General features: G+C 42.7%; 1 long non-coding RNA gene across 1 annotated transcript in view; it reads left to right on the top strand.

Annotated features, from left to right (window-relative positions):
* Nucleotides 1-1,316: 1,316 nt before the first annotated feature.
* Nucleotides 1,317-25,447, top strand: part of LOC138922017 (uncharacterized) — a 40,584-nt gene continuing 16,453 nt past the window's right edge. Inside the window, exon 1 of the long non-coding RNA XR_011435103.1 lies at nt 1,317-1,497. This is a non-coding gene — a long non-coding RNA (uncharacterized lncRNA). The remainder of the gene's footprint in view (nt 1,498-25,447) is intronic.

The raw sequence follows: 25,447 nt of genomic DNA, 5'->3' as shown, positions 1-25,447 counted from the left end.
CAAGCAAAATCTTTGACAACATCCAAGCTTTACAGAATGGTGGGGTGAGGTGGGGATCCTGCACCTTTATCTCCAGTAGCCTTGGGCTGTAGAGGCAGTAATGGGGTCTGTGTGACACAGTGGGGCACAATAAGTGAGTTGATTATGACTATTGCTATTTTAGTCATCTCCTTTGCTGCCAGCCTTCAAGGGAGAGACCCTTGTTTTATTGCTTGCTGCCCTTCTTCCTCTGAAGAGAACCAAGCCTACCCCACATGCATGGATATTGAGGCAACTATTAGGAAAAAAAAAAGAGCACTTGAAAAGAATTTATGGCCATTTTCTCAGTGATATTTGAGAAGGACCAAGACATATCAGAGTTTATGTGAGTTAAATCTTGACTTTATTTGTTACTAGCTCTGTGACCAAGGGCAAGTTTTGAGTTATCTATCTCACTGACCTGAATTTTCTTAGCTCCTTTAGAAACATACAAAGGAGGGGAGGAAAGGATAATACTGGTAACTACCACCAATAATTGTGAAGATTAAACAGTAACAACCAAAAAGTGAGTTTAAAGCACTGAACATAGTACCAGGTCCATATACGCTCAAATGTTAAGCATTATTATTATTTATTAACTAGAAAGTCTTAGCTGAGACGACATCTCCATCAAAGTCAATAATTGTAATTTCTATTTCAATATAACGTTTAACTCTATGCCATGCGATGTTCTATGTGCTGCTCACATGTGAACTTTTAAAATTCTCACCACTCTAGAGGTAGGTACTACTATTATACCCATTCTACAGATGAGGAAGCCAAGGAATAGCGTGCTTAAATCACTTGCCCAAGATTCCGCGGCTGGGTAGTGGCAGAGTGGAGATTCAAACCCAGAAAGTCAGGTTTACAAACTTCTGTGCTCTTAACCATTGAGATGCCCGGTTTGTCAGACAATAACCAAAAGGAGATGGGGAATGGAGGGTAGAAAGGGCACAGGTTCAAGGTGAACAGTCAGAAACCGCAAAATTTAAGAGTCTGAGTTGGTCCGGAAGCTTAAAGGCATCAGTATGAACTGTTCATGTTGTAAACTTACTTAGGTTCAGCTCGTACTTAAAAATTATCGGTAACCTTACAAGTCGACTTACAAGCAAACTGAGAAAATGTTCAATAGACGACTATGACTAAGAGAACAACACTGGTCTTTCACCCGATCTTTGACCTGGATCTCCCAATCAAGCAACCTGCATGCAAGAGGGCCTTGATGCGGCAATAAACATGGACGTGAAGGGGTTAATGCCGGCGTTGCGGGTGCAGAGGCCGAACGCGCAAAGGACTGTGGGAGCTCCGTTGTACGTCGCCCATGGGCGGCTGGGAAATATCCAGTGCGCATCTCTATTATGACCGACCGTAAGTGAGGGCCACCGGCAGTCTGGGTTCTGGCCCCTACTGCGGCTGAGGCTCTCCGAGGGCGCAAGGCAAGGGCTGTTGGCCACTCCCGGGAGAGCGGACGAGGCGGAGGTTTGTAGCACTTCTTTTGGGCCGAAGGGGAAGGCACGTCCTGCCTCCAGCCGCTCAGGGAGAGCGGAACGGAAGTGAGGGGTGGTGGTGAGGAGTCGGGGGAACTGACAGACCGGTGGACCCGACGTCGAGAGTTGATGGCGTCGGTGACGGAAGGGGGCGTGTAACTACGTTGTGTAGGTGTTGTGGTTGAGATGTGTGAGTCTTTTGGTTATTTGGGGATGGGGGAGGTGGCGAACAGATGAATGGAGGTTAAAATCAGGGTGAAAACGTGTTGCCGGCTGGGCACTAGCACATATGAATCGTACCCGTGCCCGATGGTTTTATTGGAGTGATTTTATTGGGCCCCTGGTTTCAGATTCTACTTTTGATGGGTTGATTGATTCCCTTTAGCAAATTACCGAGTACCTGCTCTGTGCTGAGCACTGCCCTAGAGGCTCTGGATGAGGAAAGGAATTAGTCTTTATCCTCGACATTTACAGCCTGTCCGCTACTATATGCATTTGGAGACAGGCAGTTACAATGCAAGGAGATAGAGATAGATATATCAAGTGTTTTGAGAAAGCTGCTGGGGGGCGCCAAACTCACGGTTTGGGACGGACTTTGATGTGGTGATTTGACGTGTATTTTGAAGATAAAATAAGCAGGGCAAAACTATGTGCAGTTTTCTCCCAGGCATGTTCCCTCCCTGTTTAGCTCAGCGCAGCTACCTGGAGAACTGAGTACCACTTCAGGCCCAGCCTAGTTTATTCCTGGTGAGAGCATTTTTTCATCACAATGGCACTTCCAGGACCCCTACTGGAGAGTAAGGCCTCCCAATGCCTGTGGAGCCTGCAAGCTCTGGGTAGGATTACAGTGCGTGAATGAAGGGCTGTCTGGCCTAAGCATTTGAAACACTTCTGTGCCAGTTCTTTAGTTTTCCAGCAAACTCAGTTCACACAGAGAATTGTGTGCATCGAACTGGAATCCTAAGTAATCTTTTAAAACTTTTGAATCATCAAACATGCTGCTTTGTTTACCAGAGAAACAACAGTACAGGTGGCCCTCCCTATCGCTGGGTTCCGCATCCCCAGATTCAATGAACAAATCAAAAGGCCTACAATGTTGCATCTGCACGAACATGCACAGACTTTTTTTCTTGTCATTATTCTCTAAAAAATACAGTATAACAACTATTTACATAGCATTTACATTGTATTAGGTATTATAAGTAATCTAGAGATGATTTAAAATATATGAGGAGGCTTGTGGAGATTATGTGCAAATAGTATGCCGTTTTATATAAGAGACTTGAGCATTCGTGGATTTAGATGTCTGCAGGGGTTCTGGAACCAATCCCCTGCAGATACCCCAGGACCACTGTATAGCAGACAATCAAAGTCAGTAGCTCTCAAACTTCCCTGTGCATCAGAATCAGCTGGAGGGCTCGTTAAAACACAGATTGCTGGGTCCAACCCGCAGAATTGCTCATTCAGTGGGTCTGGGGTAGGCCCCCCAATTTACATTTCTAACAAGTTCCCAGGAGATGCTGATACTGCTGGTTCTGAGACCACACTTGGAGAACTACTGGTCTACCCAAAACTGATAGTAGTAAACTGGAAAAGACATCTCTAGGGAAGAATAGGCACACTTCTAAAGGTTAGACATGTCTGAATTAAGTCAGAGTAGGTGTGATTTGTTTTTGTTGTTTGTTTGATATTTTGAATGAACGAGCAAAGATGAATCTTCATGAGCTAAACAAAGCAAGTTCTTTCTTCACTCATAGATGTCAGAGTTCTTTGTACCATAAACTGTAAAACAACAACAACAACAAAAAGTAACTTCTTTTCTTTTCAAATCTCTTCCTGAGTTATATTCAAGGAGCTAGTTCTTTACAGTGAAAGTTGATGTGGATCAAGGCTGTCCTAGGTAGAGAAGCCCAAGGTGACCTGGCCTACATGCTGATCTATATGACCCGATGGATTTTATGGTGTGGTTTAAGGCTGCCCCAGGGAGAGAAGCCCAGGGCATCCTGGCCCACATGCCGATCTATATGACCGGATTCATATCTAAAGTTATACGACCACACAATAACCAGACTCCATCTGCACTGAAACCATTTAATGACTTTTTACATCATCTTTTCTTTTTCCAGTAAAAATAAGTCACGTACCCATGCCTTATAAATTTAGCCCTAACCCTCAACACATTGCAGCAGCAGCTCTGACTGCCCATGAGTCCTGTCCCCATGCTACTCCACACTATTCTCTAAATAAAAGAACAGTACTGCCAGACCTTGAGAGTCCAAGAAATCTTTCTTTCGACTCTTCGGCTCGCCATCCCCGCATCAAAAGTCACACCTCCACTTGTGTCATCACCAAAAAAAAAAAAAAAAGAAAAAGAAAAAGAGTTGTTCCTAATTTCTGGTAATGTATTACGTTTGAAGTTTAAAAAAATGAAAAAACAGTTTGTGACAATCTAAACGATACAGAAAAATTAGTATAAGGAGCCAGAATTGAGAAGGTGTGATGAGTAGTAGTATTCATTTTTCACCCTCAATGAAAACCCTCCCTTCTCAGAGCACAGAGGGAACTCTAGAGCACAGAGGGAACCAGAAATCTTACTGTTCCAGAGCTTAACTTGAAACTTTCTTTTAGGGATTGGCCTAAACAGTCTCCTGGAGGGTGGCAGTCCACAGTTCTACCTACCCTCCAAACCCTCCCATGAGCCTGAAAAAGGCCAGTTCACATTTTCAGAAATGTCACTAATCATTCTAGACCCTTGTCAGTGTTGGATCCCAAATCTCTCCCCAGGCCAGTTACAAAACAAAAAAAAATACACCTCTACAACCAAACATGCAGACACATAAAACACACAAAAAGGTCCAAACAAACTGGCCTGGGTCTATTATGAGCCTTTGCAGGGGCCAGCAAGATGCTAGGATGACCGGTGCCCTGGATGTTTCAGAAAGCTAAGGATCTGTTGTACCCACATTCCAAGGGAGTCAGCAGGACACTGTAGAGGAGGAATAAGTTTCTCTGGACTCTTTTAGGGTCCCTGGCTAAGTCTGAAAGTTAAATTGACAAAGACAGATTAACAGGAGAGAAGCAAACAAGTGTATTTAATGTAAGTTTTACGTGACACGGGAGCCTTCATAAGGAAATGAAGACCTACAGAAATAGACCTGAGTATTTTATGCTAGGTTTGATGCAGAGTGGACAGTCATGGAGGAATATGATAAGTAAGGAGTATGAGGTGAGTGTAGTGAACTGGGGGAAACTTAGCCAGGCCTGTTTGTTAGGATCCTTCTCAGCATCCCTTTGTCTTTGGAGATAAAGATGCTTCTTTCCTCTGGATGTAGATAGGGCACCTCTCAGATGAGGGTTCTATGACCTGTTTCAAGGGAGAAGGGGGGCAGCAGGTCAAAGTGACCTTCCTGCTTCTGCCATTTTCTTAGACTCCTTCAGCTTAAAATATTCAATATGCCAAGGTACTGTATTTTGGAATAGCATGTCCTGACCCCCATCACCACTCACACACATGATTCTTGGATATTAATCAAATTTTGCATATGCTTGGTGAGCCTCTCACCTATGCTTGTGCACTGCTTCCTCTGCTCCACAGCAGCCCTCATCTCTACCTAATCTGCACCTAGTCTTATAGACAGTATAATTTTCTATGAAATGTGAGAAGATAAAAGGAAATAAAACAAATCTAAGTTAGTTTGAGCTATGCATCACTGTGTCCTAAGTGATTCCTAAGTAGGAATGATTTACTTTTGTTGCTTAAACACTCAATATTTCACAGACCCTGAGAGTGGACACGTGGATGCTAAAAAGAATTTGGGGCCGTGTGTGTCAGAGCAAGAAACACAGGATTATTCTAGAATTCAAATTCAGACAGGATTGTTTCCAATCCACATTTCTTACTTGCTACAACTGATTCCCTAAACAACTTTAAATCAGTATGTGGAGTGGGGTTTCAGGTCTGGCACATAACCACAAGGCTCTGGAGATCATTGTTTTATTTGTTCATCAGCAATATTGGCCTGTAGTTTTCCTTTTTTGTGTTGTCCTTGTCAGGCTTTGGTATCAGAGTGATGTTGGCCTCATAGGATGTGTTAGGAAGTATTCCATCTTCCCTGATTTTTTGGAATAGCTTGAGAAGGATAAGTATTAAGTCATCTCTGAAAGTTTGGTAGAATTCTCCAGGGAAGCTGTCTGGTCCTGAGCTTTATTTTTTGGGATGCTTTTGATTACTGTTTCAATCTCTTTATTTGTGATTGGTCTATTCAGATTATCTATTTGTTCTTGGTTCAGCTTTGGGAGTTTGTTAAGAGTGTAAGAATTTATCCATTTCTTCTAGATTGTCCATTTTGTTGGCATACAGCTTTTTCATAGTATTCTCTTATAATCCTTTGTATTTCTGTGATATCCATTGTAATTTCTCCTCTTTCATTTCTAATTTTTTTTTTTTAAAGATTTTATTTTTTCCTTTTTCTCCCCAAAGCCCCCCGGTACATAGTTGTATATTCTTCGTTGTGGGTCCTTCTAGTTGTGGCATGTGGGACGCTGCCTCAGCATGGTTTGATGAGCAGTGCCATGTCCGCGCCCAGGATTCGAACCAACGAAACACTGGGCCGCCTGCAGCGGAGCGCACGAACTTAACCACTCGGCCACGGGGCCAGCCCCCATTTCTAATTTTATTTATCTGAGCTTTCTCTCTTTTTTTCTTTCTAAGTCTGGCTAAGGGTTTGTCAGTTTTGTTCATCTTCTCAAAGAACCAACTCTTTGTTTCATTGATCCTTTCTACTGCTTTTTTTTTTTGTTTCAATTGCATTTATTTCTGCTCTGATTTTTATTATTTCTCTCCTTCTGCTGACTTTGGGCTTTGTTTGTTCTTCTTTTTCTCATTCAGTTAGGTGTAGTTTGAGATTACTTATTTGAGATTTTTCTTGTTTGTTAAGGTGAGCCTGTATTGTGATGAATTTCCCTCTTAGTACCACTTTTGCTGCATCCCATATAAGTTGGTATGGTATATTTTCATTTTAATTTGTCTCCAGATGTTTTTTTTGATTTCTCCTTTAATTTCTTCGATGATCCATTGGTTGTTCAATAGCATGTTGTTTAGTCTCCACATCTTTGTCCCTTTCCTAGCTTTTTTCTTGTAATTAATTTCTAGCTTCATAGCTCTGTGATTGGAAAAGATGCTTGTTATTATTTCAATCTTCTTAAATTTATTGAGACTTGCCTTGTTTCCCAACATATGGTCTATGCTTGAGAATGTTCCATGCACACTTGAGAAGAATGTGTATTCTGTTGTTTTTGGATGGAGTGTTCTATATACACCTGTTAAGTCCAAATGGTCTAGCTTTTCATTTAATTCCACTGTTTCCTTGTTGATTTTCTGTCTGGATGATCTATTCATTGATGTGAGTGGAGTGTTGAGATCCCTTACTATTATTGTGTTGTTATTAATATCTCCTTTTAGGTTTGTTAATAGTTGCTTTATGTAATTTGGTGCTCCTATGTTGGGTGCATAGGTATTCATAAGTGTTATGTCTTCTTGGTGGAGTGTCCTTTTGATCATTATATACTGCCCCCTTTGTCTCTCTTTATCTGTCTTATCTTGAAGTCTACTTTGTCTGATATAAGTATTGTGAAACCTGCTTTCTTTTGTTTGCCATTAGCTTGGAATATCGTCTTCTATCCCTTCACTCTGAGCCTGTGGTTTTCGCTGGAGCTGAGATGTGTTTCCTGGAGGCAGCGTATTATTGTGTCTTGTTCTTTAATCCATCTTGCCACTCTGTGTCTTTTGATTGGAGAATTCAGTCCATTTACGTTTAGGGTGATTATCGACATATGAGGGCTTAATGCTGCCATTTTATCACTCATTTTTGGTTCTCCTGCATTTCCTTTGTTTCTCGTCCCGTGTGTTTCAGTCTCCCAATTGAGTTATGTAGTTTTTTATGTTGTGTTTCTTTGTTTTCTCCTTATTTATTATTTGTGTCTCTGTTCTGCTTTTTTTTTTAGTGGTTTCCATGAGGTTTGTATTCAAAATCTTATAGATAAGATAGTCCATTTTCTGATGGCCTCTCATTTCCTTAGACTAAACCAATTCAGTCCTTTTCCTCTTCCCCTCCTAAGTTGTTTTTCTCACATCTTATTGCATCTTCTGTTGTGAGTTTGTGGTTAAAATGACAAGATTATCTTTGGTTTTGGTATTTCCCTTTCCTTTATCTTTAATGGTATACTTGAGTATTTGCTAACTTGTTCTGATGTATGGCTACAATTTTCTGATTTTGTCTACCTATTTATCTCCTTATTCCATACTTTGTAACCCTTTTCTCCCCTTTTTTTTTTTTTTTCAGGTATGAAGGCCTTCTTGAGAATTTCTTGTGTGTTTGTGCAGGGGGTCTTGTGGCTACAAACTCCCTTAGCTTTTGTTTATATGGGAAAGTTTTTATTTCTCCACCATATCTGAAGGATATTTTTGCTGGATAGAGTATTCTTGGCTGAAAGTTTTTGTCCTTCAAAGATTTGAATATGTCATTCCATTCTCTCCTAGCCTGTAATGTTTCTGTAGAGAAATCCACTGAAACCCTGATAGGGGTTCCTTTGTAGGTTATTTTCTTCTGCCTTGCTGCCCTTAGTATTTTTTCTTCATCATTCACTTTTGCCAGTTTCACTACTATATGCCTTGCAGTAGGTCTTTTTACATTGACATATTTAGGAGATCTGATAGCCTATTCCACATGGATTTCCATTTCTTTCCCTAGGTTTGGGAAGTTTTCTGCTATTATTTCTTTGAACAAGCTTTCTGTTCCATTCTCCTTCTCTTCTACCTCTGGAATACCTATAATTCTTATGTTGCATTTCCTAATTGAGTCAGATATTTCTCAGTGACTTTCTTCATTTCTTTTTAGTCTTAGTTCTCTCTCCTCTTCTATCTGGAGCATTTCAATATGTCTATCCTCGATTATGCTGATTTGCTTCTCTATGGTGTCTGCTTGAGCGTTCAGGGAATCCGTATTTTGTTTTGTCTCATCAAGTGTGTCTTCAATCTCCAATATTTCTTATTGATTCTTCTTTATAGTTTCAATCTCTTTTGTGAAGTAGCTCCTGAACTTGTTGAATTGTTTCTCTTCATTCTCTTTTAACTCGTTGAGTTTTTTGATGATAGCTATTTTGAATTCTCTGTCATTTAGATTACATATTTTTGTGTCTTCAGGACTGATTTCTGGGAACTTGCCATTTTGTCTCTGGTCTAGAGATTTAATATAATTTTTGATACTGTTAGAGGACGTGGTTTTGTTCTTTCGCATCCTGGTATTATTTGCTTGCAGTTACCACCTATCGCCACTGGGTGGGGGTCAAGAGCTGTTTATTCTGAGCCCTCTGCTGGAGCCCGTGCTGGGTGGGTGTAGGGGAGGGGCACTTTCTTCTGTGTGCTTTGTGGGTTTTCTTGCTCTGCTCTGGTTGGCTTGACAAGGTCACCCTGGCACTAGCTTTCACCTCAGTAGGGGCTTTCCCTTAGGCTGTGAGGGACCTCAGGGATCTTTGATGTTCCTGTGAACAAGTGTCCCCTCCCCCCTTCCTTCCCTCTCAGAGGTCACATGCAGTCCCAGATCGCAGTCTTTTGGGGAAGGAGTGAAGTTTTCTCTTACCCACTTCCACCTCCTCTGAGGGGGTCTCCAGCCTCTCCACCCTCTGACATGTGGCTGTGTCGGTCTCTCAGATGTCGTCTGTGTTGTGTGGATGTCCTCTGTTGGAGTATGAATGTCTTTTTCATTGAATGGTGGAGGGGAGAGATGACCAGAGAACTCACTCCACCGTGATGCTGACGTCTGATCATTGTTTTATTTGGAATATGGTTTCTGAGGATGTGAGTCCTTGCAACAGGTGAGTGAGAACTATAAAGGACAGGGAAAAAAGAGTAATTGTCATAATCAGTGTCACATTTTTTTCTTTACAAAATAAGATTAGAGAAAAATGAAGAACTCACTAGGAGGAGGAGCAGGCAGAAATATATTCTACAATCTGGTATCTGGAACTGATGACCCAGTTGCTGGGTGCATACCTATTGCTTTTCTCACAGCAGAGGCAGAGGCATAAGCATCTGTATGCCTGCAGCCAGGTTGCCTTTAGGTCCTATGACTGTGTTGGGGACAGGGAAGCTATTACCTCTGTTATCACAAAAACTTTTCTACACTTGGTACGGTGATGAGTAAAATTGGAGGACTTAATCTCATATTAATATATATATCTTTTTAACTATAGAGGCATTTTAATAGCTTTTGGAGCTCTAAAAAATTCATGTAATTATCTTCCAAAACTGCATTGTAAAAGAGCCAAATCCAAATTCTGACTGAAAGCTGGAGTTCTGGTTGGAAATGACCTCGCCAGAAATGTGTTCTCTAATTTCAAGGTCCTTAGAGGAGTTGTCAGTGCCCTCTAGCCAAAGACCACCAGGGACATACCTGTGGGTGAACAAGTCGGATTGATTACTCAGGGTGTTGAGGGAGAATGTACACCATGGGGAACTTGTGGGGTGTCTCAGAGGGTGTTAGAAAGGATTTATTATGGGATTTGGACTTGTGTTAGGTGATTCGGGGGTGGATTTAAAGAAGTGAGGCTTTGCTCTGGATTGGATTCTGTTAGGAAGTAACAGAATATGCATAGGAGTAATTCTGTGCTCGGATATCTTAATGAATCTTACCTAGGAGGATAGACTAGAAGGAGGCTAATTGGTAAAGTAGCAGCATTCGCTGTTAGCTATGATAGGAGGATGTTTGGTCGTTTTGTGGTTTGGTTAAAGTTCATGTTTTGTCCCTTTTCAGACAGGATTATGCAGTGGTCTTGCTTTCGTCTTGGACACTGTGGTCACATGGTGGCCTTTTCTGATGTTGATGGTCTGTGAAATTGTTTATGTTCATCAGGAGAACCCCAAGGCCTAGCTGTGAGGGCCAGGCCAGCTCCCATAGGTCAGTGGCTGCTTTTCTTCTCAGAGTGATTGCTGCCTGGTCCAGCAGCCTGTCGGAGACCAAAATCCTTTTCTGTCAGGAGCCATATATAACAGAGAAGTGGGTAGATGTGCTGAACAGGAAGGAATGGAGAGCGGATGTGGATGAAAGCAGCTAGTACCCTCTAATGGAGCTTAGGAGCCTCAGTGAAAATAGTAGTCTCTTGAGGTAGTTTTTCATTAAAAACAAGTCAGATCAGAGTATACTTAAGCAAGAGTAGTAGGTGGGAGAATGTAGAAGATTGTATTTTTCAAAGATGGCCACAGCAGTATCTCCCATCCCACACTCTCTTCCATAATGTGTCCTTGCCACCCTTCCATTGAGAAGTAGGATTGATGTCCCCTCTCTTTAAATATGGGTAGATTTTGATCGTATTAACCAATAGAATAGGGAGAAATGAGACTCTGGGACTTCCGAGGCTAGGCCATAAAAGGCAGTGCAGCTGCTACCTTATCTGCAGGCACATTGACCTTTAGAGTCCTGAGCTGCCGTGTAAGAAGCCCGACTACCCTGAGGCTGCCAAGCTTTGAGAAAGCCCAGGCCCATAGTGAGACCATCTATAGGTCCTCTGGTCTGCAGCCCCAACTGAGGTTCCAGCTAACAGCCAACATCAACCAGGAGACCTGTGAATAAAGACACCTCTAGATGATTAAAGCTGCCAGCAGTTGAGTCTCCCCACCTGAGGCCCCAGACATCATGGAGCAGAAACAAGCCATCTCTGCTGAGTTCCTGAACTGCAAAATCCGAGAGCAAAATAAAATGATGGTTTTATGCCACTGAGCTCAATCAGTGGTTTATCACAAAGCAATAGTAACCCAAACAGAGGTAGAAAGTTTGGTTAACACAAAAGGAATGGAGTAAAAGGAGCAAGGAAGGCAAGTAGTTGGTAGAGGGAAAACAGGCTAGTGACAAGGCATTTAGCTTTGCTGCTGCTGCTGCTGGGCTCTTTGGTCCCAGAGACCCCAGAGTGGACAGAAGTGAACAGAAGAGGGAAGAGTAGAAAGAGAAGTTATCCAGTGTGCTAAATGAAACTTCTGCAGATAATGCCACCTCCTTTGAAAATAAGATCTTGAACTATTTAATTATTCCTTTAACTGAACATCTTGTTTAAAACTAACAGAAGTGTGTGGGCTTTTTTTCCTAAGGGAAAAGTAGTAATATTAACATTAACACTGGCAAACTAGTCAATGAATAACAAAATTTAATATTACAGTTGCCTATGGTAACAATCCTTTGAGGATATCCCACTAATCATTTTCAGTCAATTATCTTGAGTTATTTATAAAAAATAATTTCTAATTTTCTGTGGTTACATGAAGGCTTGCCTCAGTTTACCTCATTTCAGGTGTTTACTCTGATAGTGCTAATGCTGAAACTGTCTGTGAAGACTGTTAGCTCTTATACTTCCTTGGTAACAGTACTTAATAACCAGAGGGTAAGGGACATCTGCTATCATCTGTCTCATTGTATGAGGTCAGAGGAGAAGACAAACAATATTATTTCCAATGACATGTATAGGAGTTTCAGTTTTTTAATCTGGCAGAATCCAGTTCACTTTTAAAGCCTCCATATGTTCCTATAATTTACATACATGAGTTGCTCTTGCTAGGTAAGTGATTCTACCTGTAAGTTAGAAGAGAAGTCGTAGTGTAACTATTGGAATTGTTTAATCGGTGAGCAATCAAAGATATTGGGTATAAATGTTGATTACAACCGCCAACTGACCTCATTGTTATGGGCCAAGTACAAAATGTCTCAGTCTCTTGTTTCATTGTAAAATTTCCTGTGAATTTTGTGTTTGACTCTTTCAGTGTGTTCCAACCACACTCAACTACTCTCTGCGCCCCCACAGGAACCTTGGTCATCCCTCTCCTACTACTGAATCTGCATATTCCCTTCGTACATTCTGCCGTGAAAAGTATTCCTGTCCATTCGCAGATACACGAATCTTATCCAACACTTAAGTGCCACTTGTTTGGAAACCTTCTAGATCTCCTGTTCTCTTCATCATCTTTGCCTGTTTCTATTTTCTATCACCTTCAATTTTTCATTATAGTTATCTGCGCACATGTATGGCCTTTCTACTGGTCTGTGAGGCCCTGGAAAACAATGTCTGTATTAGATTGATTTGGGGGTTCCCCACAGCTCCAAGACAGGTGTTTTGTTCATCATCAGGATCTGTAGAGGGCTCCCGAGCCTGGAGATGCTGGTGAAGATCACACATCTATTACTGGCAGAGCTAGGACCAGAACCCAGGTCTCCTAGTTCACACCTTGATGTTCTTCACTAGATGAAGGAGGAAGAGGAGAGGAAGGGGGAGGAGGAAAAGCAGGAGGGAGTAGTGTGCTTCATGAGGGCAAAACTTTGTACAGTAGTTCCCCCTTATCCACAGGGGATGTGTTCCAAGACCCGCAGTGGATGCCTGAAACCGCGGATATACAGAACCCTAAATATACTATGTTTTTTCCTATACATACATACCTATGATAAAATTTAACTTATAAATTAGGCACGGTAAGAGGTTTACAACAATAGCTAATAATAAAATAGAACAGTTATAACATTATACTGTAATAAAAAGTTATATGAATGTAGTCTCTCTCTCTTGAAATATTGTACTGTACTCACCTTTCTTCTGGTGATGATGTGACATGATACAATGCCTACGTGATGAGATGAAGTGAGGTGAGTGCTGTAGGCATTGTGATGTAGCGTTGGGCTACCGTTGACCTTCTGACGCTATGTCAGAAGGAGGATTATCAGCTTCCGGACTGCAGTTGACCACAGGTAACTGAAACCACGGAAAGCGAAACCATAAATAAGGGGAGACTACTATATCCGATTTGTTCACTGCTGCATCCCCAGTGCCTAGAACTGTGCCTGGCAGATAGTAGGTACTCAATAAATATTTATTGAAATAATAAGCGATGGATGTAAATAGGCATTCATGTGCAAGGATGATAACAACCTTTAGGGGCATGGGTATTGTTTACTTATTACAGGTTCTTTTCTCATGCTCTGCCTCAATGCGTGGAAGGACAAACACAAAGCCAGGAAATCCCAGCTTTTTCTGCGCTTGTGTTTTTCCACTGCTTTCTTGTACCACATGTCTTTCCCTGGTAGCAATTCTGAGGACTGTGAGGCAGCTCCCACTGAACTTTTGCATTAGTGTTCAGATAAAAGAAAAATGTGATGTTCTGGGCATGAAATGTCTTAATTTTATATAAAAGCCTTGTTGGGAAAGTTAGTATTTCATTAAAATAAAAAGAAAAAAGCAAAAGCAGAGCTCATTACTGTGGCTGCCTCTTATTGGCGTTGGTGTCCAGTATCAGAGTGGCACACTGTGGCTGGGGTCTAGGGTTTCTCCAGAGGCCTTGCTGTCTCGGTGGAGCTGACCCCAGGTAATTGAGCCCATGAATGTGGGCAAAAAGCAAGAAATAGCATGGATAAAACCACTACCCTTAGCCCCTGTACTCACTGGCCTGTGGTCATCATCCTAGTAACTTCTACCTCAAGCCTCACTAAGGGAATCCCCTGACCCCCAATCTGAATTCTTCCTCCCTTGGCGGTGGTCTTTTTTTCCCTTGCCTGTGCTCATTTGGTTGTGAAGAAGATACCCGTTCCTTAGCTCTCCTCCAATCTTCCCTCTTCCTGACTCCCACCCCCAGGGTCAAAGTGATTTAAACACATTTATATAGGAAAATTGTCCCCTCCGTTGTCTGTGGTGCCTGAAGATGCGGTTTCTAAGATTTAAAATCTGGGGCAGAAGGAGTGGGAGTAAGAAACCCACTTTGGCCTCAGTCTAGTCCTAAGCCGCCTGGTTTATAAGAACCCCTCCATCGGAGGAGTTAAGGGGGCTTGCCCAGATTAAGAGCACAGACTCTGGGGCAAGACTGCCTTTGTTAGAATCTGGACTCCACACCCTATAGGCTTTTTTGGCCAGTCTCTTGTCTTCCTCAGCTGGCATCATGGCCTAGGCAGCTGTGATGTTAAACAATCGCCACTGACTGTGTTTGGCAAATGCCCTGTAGATAGGGCTTTTCCGACTATCTCTCTTTTTTCTGCTGAGTTGTATCAAGTAACTACAAGCCATGCAAAGGAGGCTTTTTCAGGGAGCTGACAGATCAAATAGTGACAGTGCTCTGGGGGTGGGAGTTTTTGAGGTGCTCCAAGCTGTTCTGGCCCCTCAGGTGAGTACTAGGCAGCTGGTTTTTGTAGTTTACCACGGGTGTGAAGCTGCTGCTTCTCAGGCCTATCACTGAGCAGGGGAGAGGGGGATGGGAATGGGGCAAGGTAAAAGGCCCCAGAGATCAGTGTTCTTAGCAAGATTCAGTAGTTTTCTTGAATAAATGCTCCTCGGACTGTTGCAAGCTTTTGGATCATCTCCAGAGTGCTGAACAAGCTGATTTGAACACTTTTTGCCAGTGTTCTCATTGCTCTTTTGGAGGAGTGGATCTCCGGAGGTTCTTACTGTTCTATTCTGAAAGCCCCTACTCGTAGATTGTTACTCTATTTAGGGTGCGATCTGATCTCCGTATGAAGTAACAATCTTGGTGTGTGGATATTTAGGTCGGAACTTCTTAGCAGTGGGCAGGATTTGGACTAGCAAAGAAAATGCTGAAGGTGGCATTCTCCTGTGTCTTCTGGACTCAAAGTCTGTCCTGGGCTGAGGCTGGGCTCTGTTTGTGAGCAGACCAGTAGGTGAGAACTGTGGGAAGCAGTGAGATTATGTTGTTTTCGCCCCTACTAGGCCATTTCTCTCTATGCTCATAGACACCTGAAAACCTGGAGATAAGTTTGAGCCAAACTTCTTCTCCAGAGATGCACCACCAATTCCCCTTTACTGTTCACTGTATTCCCCAGAAAGTTTATTAGACTTAGTCCTTTCCTTTAGAAGGAATTTGGGAGAGAACAATATTAAAAAGGGGAAGCAAACATTTTTTGAATGAACCACTGAGTTGTGAACTGGAGAGAGCATGGAAGTCTTCCTGCAGGAGGCATGGGATTTGACCTGGTCCCTCAAGAATGGGAGTGAGTTGGTTAGTTGAAGAAAATAGGTGGTAAGTAGGAAGCAGTTAAATTTCATGCAGCCAGCTGAGATATCTGTAACGAATCCCCCTCACTGAACCACAGCAAAATAAATCCCAGGTTTATCCCTGTGAGAAAGCCAGAGACTAGGCAATGATCAAAAAAATAAGGAGGGAGGCAATATACCATAGTGGTCAACAACCCAGGTTCTGATGTCAGACGACTTAAGTTCAAATTCCAGATTTTCTGCTTATATGCTTATTAGCTGTATGACCCTGGACAATCTACTTAACTTCTGTGACCCTATGATCTTTATCCGTGAAGTGAGAATACCTTCCTGCCTCACAGGTTTGGTGAGAAGATTAAATGAGATAATGCACCAACAGTGCAAAGCACAATGCCTTGCACAGAGTAAGTGCTCTCCAAAAGGCAGCCATATTTTTGATCTATGAGTCCAGCCACAAATCCAGATACCAAACACACAGAGCCTAGAGACTGTGGGTGTGGTCAGAATTGAAACTGTTTTTGAATGCTTCCTGCAGTTGCTTTGCTTATTTCTGTTCTGTTCACCTTTAGAATTTGGCAGCATCTTCTTGAAACTGCCAGCATGTTTCCATCATGTTAGGAGGAATCATAAGGAGTGTTTTTTGTTTATATTTGAAACGGAACATTAAAAGGAGCGCTCACTCATGGGTGGAGGGAGCAGAGCTGAAATAGAGGCAAAGATCGAGCAGGGAGAATCCCCAGGAGCTAGGTGAGATTCAGAGTGATGGGATTCTGGACCAGCTTAGCCTCCTACCAGAAGATTCTACTACCTGGGTGTTTCTTTCCTGGGGTTTCAGAGGTCCAAGGTTTTTATTTATTCAATCATCAGACAGGCACTGGAGCAGAGTGGGTGTGCAGTAGTATTAGTAGTAGTGTTTCCTTTCCTTTTTTTTTTTTTTTGAGGAAGATTAGCCCTGAGCTAACTACTGCCAATCCTCCTCTTTTTGCTGAGGAAGACTGGCCCTGAGCTATCATCCATGCCCATCTTCCTCTACTTTATACGTGGGACGCCTACCACAGCATAGCTTTTACCAAGCGGTGCCATGTCCGCACCCGGGATCCAAACTGGCGAACCCTGGGCCGCTGAGAAGCGGAACGTGCGAACTTAACCGCTGCGCCACCAGGCCGGCCCCTGTTTCTTAACTAGAGCATGGGCTCTGGACCAGGCCAGGCTTGAATGTGAGCTCTTGCTTTTCCTAGCTGTGTGACCTTGGGGAATCTACCTAACCTTTCTGTGCTTCTGTTGCTTCATCTGTAACATGAAGATAATAATATTACCTACCCCACAGAGCTGTTGGAAGAGTTAAAAGAGTTAATAGATGTATATATTAAAGGACTTAGACAAGTTCGTGGCATATATTAAGTGCTCAACAAATATTAAATATAATTACTTTTATAGTGGTTGGGAAAGTGGCTAATTTAATTCTCTCTTTATTCGCTTAATTCTCTGTTTATATGCTCAACTAGCTTTGTTCACTGTTGTGTCTCCCATGCCTAACTTGGTGCCTGTCCTAGACATGGCACTTATGAAATAAGTTTGTTGGGTGAATGAATGAATGCTCACAGGTAAGCGATTCTCATACAGTGACAGGTACCATAACAGAGCTTGTGTACAAGGAACTTTGTGGGATGTGAGGGATGCGAAATGATATGCTCAACTCTGAGCAGTTCAGGGGACATTTTGTTGAGAGGGACTGTTCCCTTCTAGAATGTTCACAGTGCAGGCAGAACTATGAGAACAAACTGCATCCGAGAACTAAATAAAGTGATACTAGGAAGCCACCAGGTGGCAGTATTGCAGAGGGATGCAAGCAGCTGAGGACAAGACTTTCCAGCCAAGAGTTGATGTTTCTGTCTGAGGCAGTTTCTCTCTCCTCCCTACAAAAGTTCAAGCCGAGATTTCTTTCCCTTTGTCCCGCTGGTCCCGAAGCACTGCCATTCCTACCCGAGGCTGCTTGGGAGGCTGCCAGCCCTGTAGCCTCTCTGTCTTTACTGGGCAGAGGAGAGAGATGATGCCCGGTATGTTTCCAGTTCTTCAGATGTTGGGCTTCTAATTCCCACACCACTGGTCTGCTGTTTCCCCTGCTGTGCCCCTGTGGATGGAGTTAAAGGGGTGAGGGGAGAAGCAAAGCTAACATTTTTTGAGACAGTAGGCACTATATCAGAAATTTTATATAATCATTTCATTGAATTGCCACGAAACTGTGAGAGATTAATTTTGTCATTTATTTTATCCATCACCCGGCTTCAGTAGTTAACATAGGCATAGCCAGTCTTGTATCAGCTATACCCCCCACCCAACAGCACTAGATTATTTTCTGGCAAATCCTAGACAATATTTCATTGCATCATTTTATTTTTAAAAACTTTCTTACATAACTCTAAAAGATAAGGACTTTTGAACACACCACAGTACCATTATAATGCTGAAAAAACCAAGCAATGACACGTTAACATTATCAAATCTCTAGCCAGTGTTTAAATTTACCTGCTTGTCTCATTTTAAAAATTGCATTTGGTTTATTTAAATCAGGATTCAAACAAGGTCCATGGATTGCATTCATTTGACATGTAAACTGTGAGCCTTTTTACACTGGGGGAAACTGAGGATCAGAGAAGATCATCTGTTTTGTATTCAAAAGCAATTCTCTGTTGAATCAGACCTGGTGCCAGTTGTTAGGGATATAAAGTTTAGGAAGACACAAGTCCCTGACCTCAAGGAGCTCAATCTTGTGCTCCTGTAATGCTCTGTGAATATATCTATCACAGCACTTATCACATTATGTTATTAGTATGTGGTTATATATCTGTCTCCCTAGATAGTTGGCAAATTCCTTAAAAGGCAGGGGCCATTTCATGGTCAACATTGTATTCCTAGTACCTAGCATAGTTCCTTGTACATAGTAGGTATTTAATAGCTATGGGGAAAGGAGTGATTTTGTCTGGCTGGTCAGTGGGAACCAGTGAAGAGTTTCAAGCAGGGAAGCAGCATGATACGGTTTTCACTGTAGGTAGGTAACTCAGGTCGCCAGTTGAATTGAAGGCATGACAGACTGGACACAGAGAGGGGACCATTACCGAGTCCATACTAGAGAGGATGAGAGCCAGACTAGGGCAATGGCAGTGAGTACGGAGAGGAGACGACAGATTGGAGAGTTACTGAGGACATGAATTTGGCAGGGTTTGGTAATTTCTTAGATGTGAAGAATGAGTGAGAGTTCCAGGTTTCTGGCTTGAATGATGGTGGTACCACCAATAGATTCAGAGTAAAGAGGAGAAGCAAGTTTGGGGCTGGGAAGATGAGTTTCTTTTTGGACATGTTGAGGTTGAGGTGTCTGTATCACCTTCAGGACGCACTATCCATCAGGATGTGTGAGACCAGAGCTCAGGCGAGAGGTCAGGAGTGAAGATCTGGGAGTCACAGTGTGCAGGTGAAACTCGAAAGCCTGACAATGGATGCCATCACTCAGGGAGAGGACCTGTAGTGAAACAGGGAGTCAGCTAAGGAGCTTACCCTGGGGAGCCCTGACACTTACTGAAGGGCTGGAGAGTGAGAAGCCCATAAGAAAGATGGAAAAGAAACAGCCAGGGAGATTGGAAGAAAACAAGGAGTGTGTGGTGCCACAGCAGCTAAGGGAGGAAAGAGTTCAGGAGGGAGGCAATGGGAGTGGTTGACGCTTTTGAGGCAGGTAAGGAGATGGTGATAGAGAATAGTTCAGTGTGGCCAGGGTGTGGTTGATGGTAGAGGAGTGGCAGGAGGTGAGCCCACAAAGGCCAGTTGGGCCCTCATGCAAAAGGGCCTTGGTCACCAGGCTAAGAAGTTAAGGCTTTAGTTCTGTAGATAATGGGGAGCCATTGAGGGGTTTCAAACAGGAGTGACCTGGTCAGATCGGGATGTTCTAGAAAGGTCAGGCTGAGGCAGCGTGGAGGATGCTGTGGAGGAATGGGACTGGAGGCAAGGCTCATTGGAGTGGAATAAAATGGCACTTGGGCTGTAGAAGAAGGGACTCTCTTCCAAGATCTTTAGTAGGTAAAACTGGCAGGCAGTGAAAACGGTAGTTAACACTCACTGAGCACTTATTATGGCACTATTCTCAGTGCTTTGTGAATTATCTCATGTAATTCTCACGACAAACCTACAGGGCAGATAATATTGTTAACCTCATTTTATGCACGAGGAAGCTGAGGTACAGAGAGAGAAAGCAATTTGCTAAGGATCACAGAGCTAGTACATGAGAGAGCCTAGATTCAAGCCCAGGTGGTGGCTCTTACCCATTCTAACCTGATTCGCTGCCTGCCCCTTCTTAACTTCTAGATTGTTTTGCCTTGATTAGATGTGGGGAGTGGGAGGGTGTCACTTAGGATTAAGTTCAGCTGTGAGTTATCAGACATCCAAAATAACAGTGGGTTAAACAGGGTAGAAATTCATTTCTCTTTCATGTTAAACTCTGAAGGGTTTAATATCCTGTCATCTTCACAGTGTGACACTTGTCCTCGTGGTACAAGATAGAGCTCCACCCATCACCTTCACGTTCCAGGCAGCAAAATGCTGGGTGGAGGGAAGGGGAGAACACATATTGGAGACAACTAGCACTTTCTACTGCATGAGAAATTCCAGGACTCTGCCATGGGTGACTGCATGGAGGATGGGGTTGCAACCAATTAAGGTAGAGAGTACAGGAAACCTGTTAGGTCAATATTTGCCCAGCACCTTTCTTTTCCTTTGGAAACAAAACCCTCTGCCTTTTGGAGGTGCTGCTCCTCTCCTGTCCAGCCATGCAGTTCTAGTAGGGACTTCCAATCATAGTACCCCGTTTCCCTAGCCACAGTTGGTTTGAGTCGTTCATAGGTGGACATGTGATCTAGATCAGAACAATCAGAATCCCTCTCTTTAATTTTTTTTCTAACTTAGATGGGGGAAAATATTGTGTCCTACTTTTGTGGCACAGCTGGGAGATGTGTGGCCAGGAATTGTTGGTGGCCGTTTTATAGCCCCAGGGAGGAAGCTTGCCTTAGAGAATGCAGTCAACATGCAGGATGAGCAGTAGATTCCTGTTGGTGTTCAAGTCTTTGGTCTTATTTGTCCTTGAGGCTCACCTACATCCTTGCCCTTCCTATAATTATGTGAGACTTCCAAAAAATTCCCTCTTTTGCTCAAGTTAAAGTTTTGTTTCTGTTACTTGCAATCAATAAAGTCCTGGTTAAAGCTGTGTTCTAAAAGTTAATTTGGGAATCAATGTAGATGTGTTTAGGGTCTGTGGGGTGAGGGGGTCATAGTAAATAGCAACCAGAAGCAGGGAGACGATTTATGAGACCGTTTTAACAGTCTACGTGAGAAACAATGAGAATCTGAGCTAAGGCAATGTCAGTGAGTACTGTAGCTCCTGACTGGGCTTACCATGTCTCTTCTAGACCTTAAATCAGTTGCCCATATCTACAGGCTGGTCATCTTTTCCTGGATGGAAGACAACTGGTCACTATTCATTGTGAGCATATTTTCCTCTGTGTCCCTAGACATGGTTATAATAGTTGCTTAAAAACTCTTGTCTGCTAATTCCAATAGGTAAATCGTCTTGGGGCCAGTTTTCTTTGACTGTCTTTTTTCTTTAGCATGGGTTACATTTTTCTGTTTCCAATATGTCCAGTCATTTTGATTTGTCTCCTGGACATTGTAGGGACATTGTAGGACCTTATGTCCCTCAGAAGAGTATTGATTTGTTCGTTTTAGCAGGCAGTTTCTTTATTCAAATTCCATACTCAGTCTCCCCTTCAGTAATCAGCAGCTGAAATTTCTGCTCAGTTCTTTTGACTTTATCTGAGCTGTTTGGAGACTGCCCCATGCAAGTGTGGTTCAGAGGTTGGCCAGAGATTTGGACAGAATCTACACTTAAAAGATAAGACTGGAACTAGGTGAGATTCTCATTTTTTAAGGCTTTTAGTCACAGGGCAGGCCCCAATCAGTGACCTGCTGAGTGGGTAAAACTGAATCTTTAGCAGAGGACACAATTCAGGGCTTCAGCAGCTGGAACGTAGGGGCGCAAAATCCTAGAATGGGGAGATCCTGACAGGTGAAGTCCTAAATTCTATGTATAGATTCGCTTTCAGTTTCTGCCTGCTCTGGGTTGCTTGTCTCAGTACTTTCAGGTAGTTGTTTTTTAGTATTTTGTCCAGAGTGTATTGTTTTTATATCTGAAGGAAGGTGGCTTTGATAGAAGCTACTTGGTCACTTACTGGAAGCCAGAACCTGTCTGGTCACTGTTATATAAGCTGTGGCCAATGTAGTAAGAATGTTCTAGTGGGATAGTAAGATATTGTACCCAGGATCCAGATGTTAGCTCCTGATGATGTGGCTTGATAAAGGTAGTTTTTATAACCATAGAAACTAAATGTGAAGATGTTTCAGGATGACAGGTTTGGAGGTGTAAGAAGATGAGAAGCCGCCACTCTGGCTTTCCCATGAGCTGAAATCACTTCACTCTGGAGAGACAGAATCCCACTGCCACCAACCTGAGTGTCTCTTCCCAGGAGGAGCTTCACTCTTTAAATATGCCCCATCCTGATATCTCCTGGTCACATCTGCTTTTAAAAAAAAAAAAAAACATTATTTGAGTTTATTGCAGTAAACAGTAATTTCTGTACAATTTATAGATCAGAATGACAGGCCAAGACCCCTACCCAGTCCTCTGCCAGACCTAGTGTCTGAGATGGAGAAGAGTGGATAAATTGAAAAGCTTTTGTTTTTTTTTTAATAGGAAGATTAGCCCTGAGCTAACATCTCCTGCCAATCCTCCTCTTTTTGCTGAGGAAGACTGGCCCTGATCTAACATCCATGCCCATCCTCCTCTACTTTATGTGTGGAACGCCTACCACAGCATGGCTTGACAAGCGGTGCCATGTCTGCACCTGGGATCCAAACTAGTGAACCCCAGGCTGCCGAAGTGGAACGTGCGAACTTAACCGCTGCGCCACCAGGCCGGACCCTGAAAAGCTTTTTAGCAAGTTGGATGATGGGGGATGGGGACATACTGTACGAGGGGGAATTAGAGAGAGGGTAAAGTTAAGGATGATCTCCAAGTTTCTGCCTAGACATCTGGAAGTATGGTCAGTATAGGCTAGAGAATATAAGAAAGAGAGCAAGTTTAAGGGAGAAGATGAATTCAGTTTTGGCCATGTTTGAGATACCTGTGGGACAGCCAGTCAGATGAGAACATGTGAGCCTGGAGGACTGGAGAGAGATCTGGGATGGGGATGTATATTGAGGAATCACCAGTAGATAAGTGGTAGATGAGGCCATAGATGCAGATGATATAACCAGGTAGCATGTGCAGAGTGAGAAGAGAACTGATAACAAAGCCCAATAGTTAAGGGGAGAGCATAGGAAATGAGTCACTTTAGGAGACTGAGAAACAGCCCTAAAAATGAAAGGCAAACCAGGAAAGGTGGTATACAGAAGCCAGGGGAAGAGAGTCACACAAAGGAGTTAGTGGTCAATAGGGTCCAATTCAGCAGAAAAAGCAAGCAAAGCAAGTACTGAAAAGCCTGTGTTGGCTTTAACAACTAGGAGGTCTGTACCTCAGAGATTGCAATTTCAGTGGAGTGGCACCAGATTGCAGTGGTTTGAGGAGCGCATGGTCATGGTAGACTTTAACTTGTGGCTCCTATTAACCATTCCCAGTAATCATGACCCTGTGTAGTCCCCTGTTCTTGAATCTTGTGGGCCATATAAGTAAGTTTAACTGACAGAATGCAGGGAAATAATGCTGCTTAACTTCCAAGGGTAGGTCATAAGAAGCCTTGCAACTTTTGCCATGGTCTTTTGGAGCCCTGAGCAAAGAAGTCTAATCAACCTCCTAGAGAGAGCACATGGAGAGATTCTGAGATGACCTGGAGACAGAGAGCACCCAAGCTGTGCCCAGCGTTCCAGATATCCCCATCAAGGTGCCAGGCATGAAGGAAACCATCTTGGACCCTCTAGATCAACCTAGCCACCAGCTAGATACCACTGAATGACTCCAGTAGATGCCACGTGGGACAGAAGAATTGTCCAGGCAGCCTTGCCCAAATTTCTCACCCACATACTCATGAGTATAATAAAATTGCTGTTGTTTTCAGCACCAGGTTTTGGTGTGGTTTATTACATAGCAGTGTATAGCTGGAACATGGGCATTGAAGTAATGGAGACTGTAAATGCATGCTATTCTTCCAATAAGCTTGGAAAGGGAAAGATCAGATGGAAGCTGCAAGGTCTCATAAGATTGAGGGAGGATTTTTTAAAAAAATGGTAGAGACTTGAGAATGTTCATATGCTGATGGGAAAAGAGCTAGGAGAAAATGAAGGTTGAAGATGTAGAAGAGAGAGATGACTGATTCATGAGATTTTTGAGAAGGGAAGGGATGAGATCCAAAACTCCAGTGGAGGGGCTGATCTTGGACACAAGGGTAGTGGGACACTTCAGCCTCTAAAATAGGAGGTGTATTCCCTTCTCTGGATCCTTAAAAACGTCAAGCTTTCCCATGTACTGGACCTGAGAGAATATATGAAGGTTAGTTGGACAGTAATGGATCTCCTAAGAATTGATTGACTGAGGCACCTTCTCTGGCTCATTCATTTAACCCAGACCAGGAAGTGACTAGAAGTCACCCCTTTAATTCTGTTTTTCCTCTGTTAACTAAGAGCTGATTCTGTCTACTAAGAATGTTGGGAATAGGAATAGGTGTCAGGCTTGAGGATAGTGATGAAGATTTAGAAGAGCTATTGTGAGAAAGGAAAGCAGGAACTGAGTAAAGTTTTGTGGGAGGTTTTCTAGGCAGTGTTATTAGGTTGAAAACAACAAAAATGGGATGGCATCCATCATCACACCTATGATATTTTCTTTATAAGTGCTTAGAAGCAATGGCATAAGATAGAGAAGACAATCTTTAGGTGGAATCAAAGCTGATGTCTTGGGGGCAAGATTTGATGAGAATATTGGTCATGGAGGTTTAAGGGATTGATTATAAGTTGTAGACTAAACAAGGAGATGGGAAGCCATGCTGGGAGAAAAGTGGAGGGATAAGGAGGTCTTGATAAGGCTAAAGGTGCAGTGGGAATAAGAGTGAGAATGAACTGGAGAGAAGGTAGCAACGGTCATTGTTTCAGGGGGAAAGAATTCTAGGTGATCGCCAAGTTCAAGGTATGATCATGGAAGAAGGTCATTGGAGATAAGATGATTAAGGGAATGAGAAGCTGGTGTGTTGGATGACTAAAAATGTGAAACTTAAAATCACTTAAGATAGTGGAAAAATTTGGAGGTGGAAAAGAAAGAATTGAGATGCCATATCACTCAATGAATTTAGGGAGTGAACAGAGTTCAGTAGCTGAACACTGCAAGAAGGCTGTGATGTGCCTTACAGAGAAAATGCATGCATTAGATAAGCTCCATTCAGGCATGAGTTATAGTGCTGGTAGCTGTGAGTTCAATTTGTTGAATCAACAACACAGTATATCCAGAAAAAGGAAGAGGAAATTTGCTGATCTATATGTGATGTCGCTCCAGAAAGCACTAAAGTAGCATCTATTGTGTGTGATGAAGCTGTGGAGAAGATGAAAAAGCAGCTTAATTTTTGGATTCATGAGTTGACAACCAAATTTTAGAAAGTGTAGTGGACAACATTGTTGTGAGGCTGAGCAGCAAAGAAATTTAAGGTCATGTTACCCAGGGTCAGGAAAATGTTAAACCCTACTCAGCTAGTGTTTTATTGTAAAAAAAAATACTGCATATAATTCGTTATTTTAAGAAATATAAAATAAGGTGTCTTTAAACAGAAACACAAGTGAAACAAGGTTATATATTGAGTGGTTGACAGGACTGTGACCAGGCGCTTGCAGGAACGTCA

The sequence above is a fragment of the Equus caballus genome, chromosome X (assembly GCF_041296265.1).
Source record: "Equus caballus isolate H_3958 breed thoroughbred chromosome X, TB-T2T, whole genome shotgun sequence".
NCBI classification, from domain to species: Eukaryota; Metazoa; Chordata; class Mammalia; order Perissodactyla; family Equidae; genus Equus; species Equus caballus.
The sequence above is the reverse complement of the archived record's forward strand: the minus strand, read 5'-3'. Positions and strand labels throughout refer to the sequence as shown.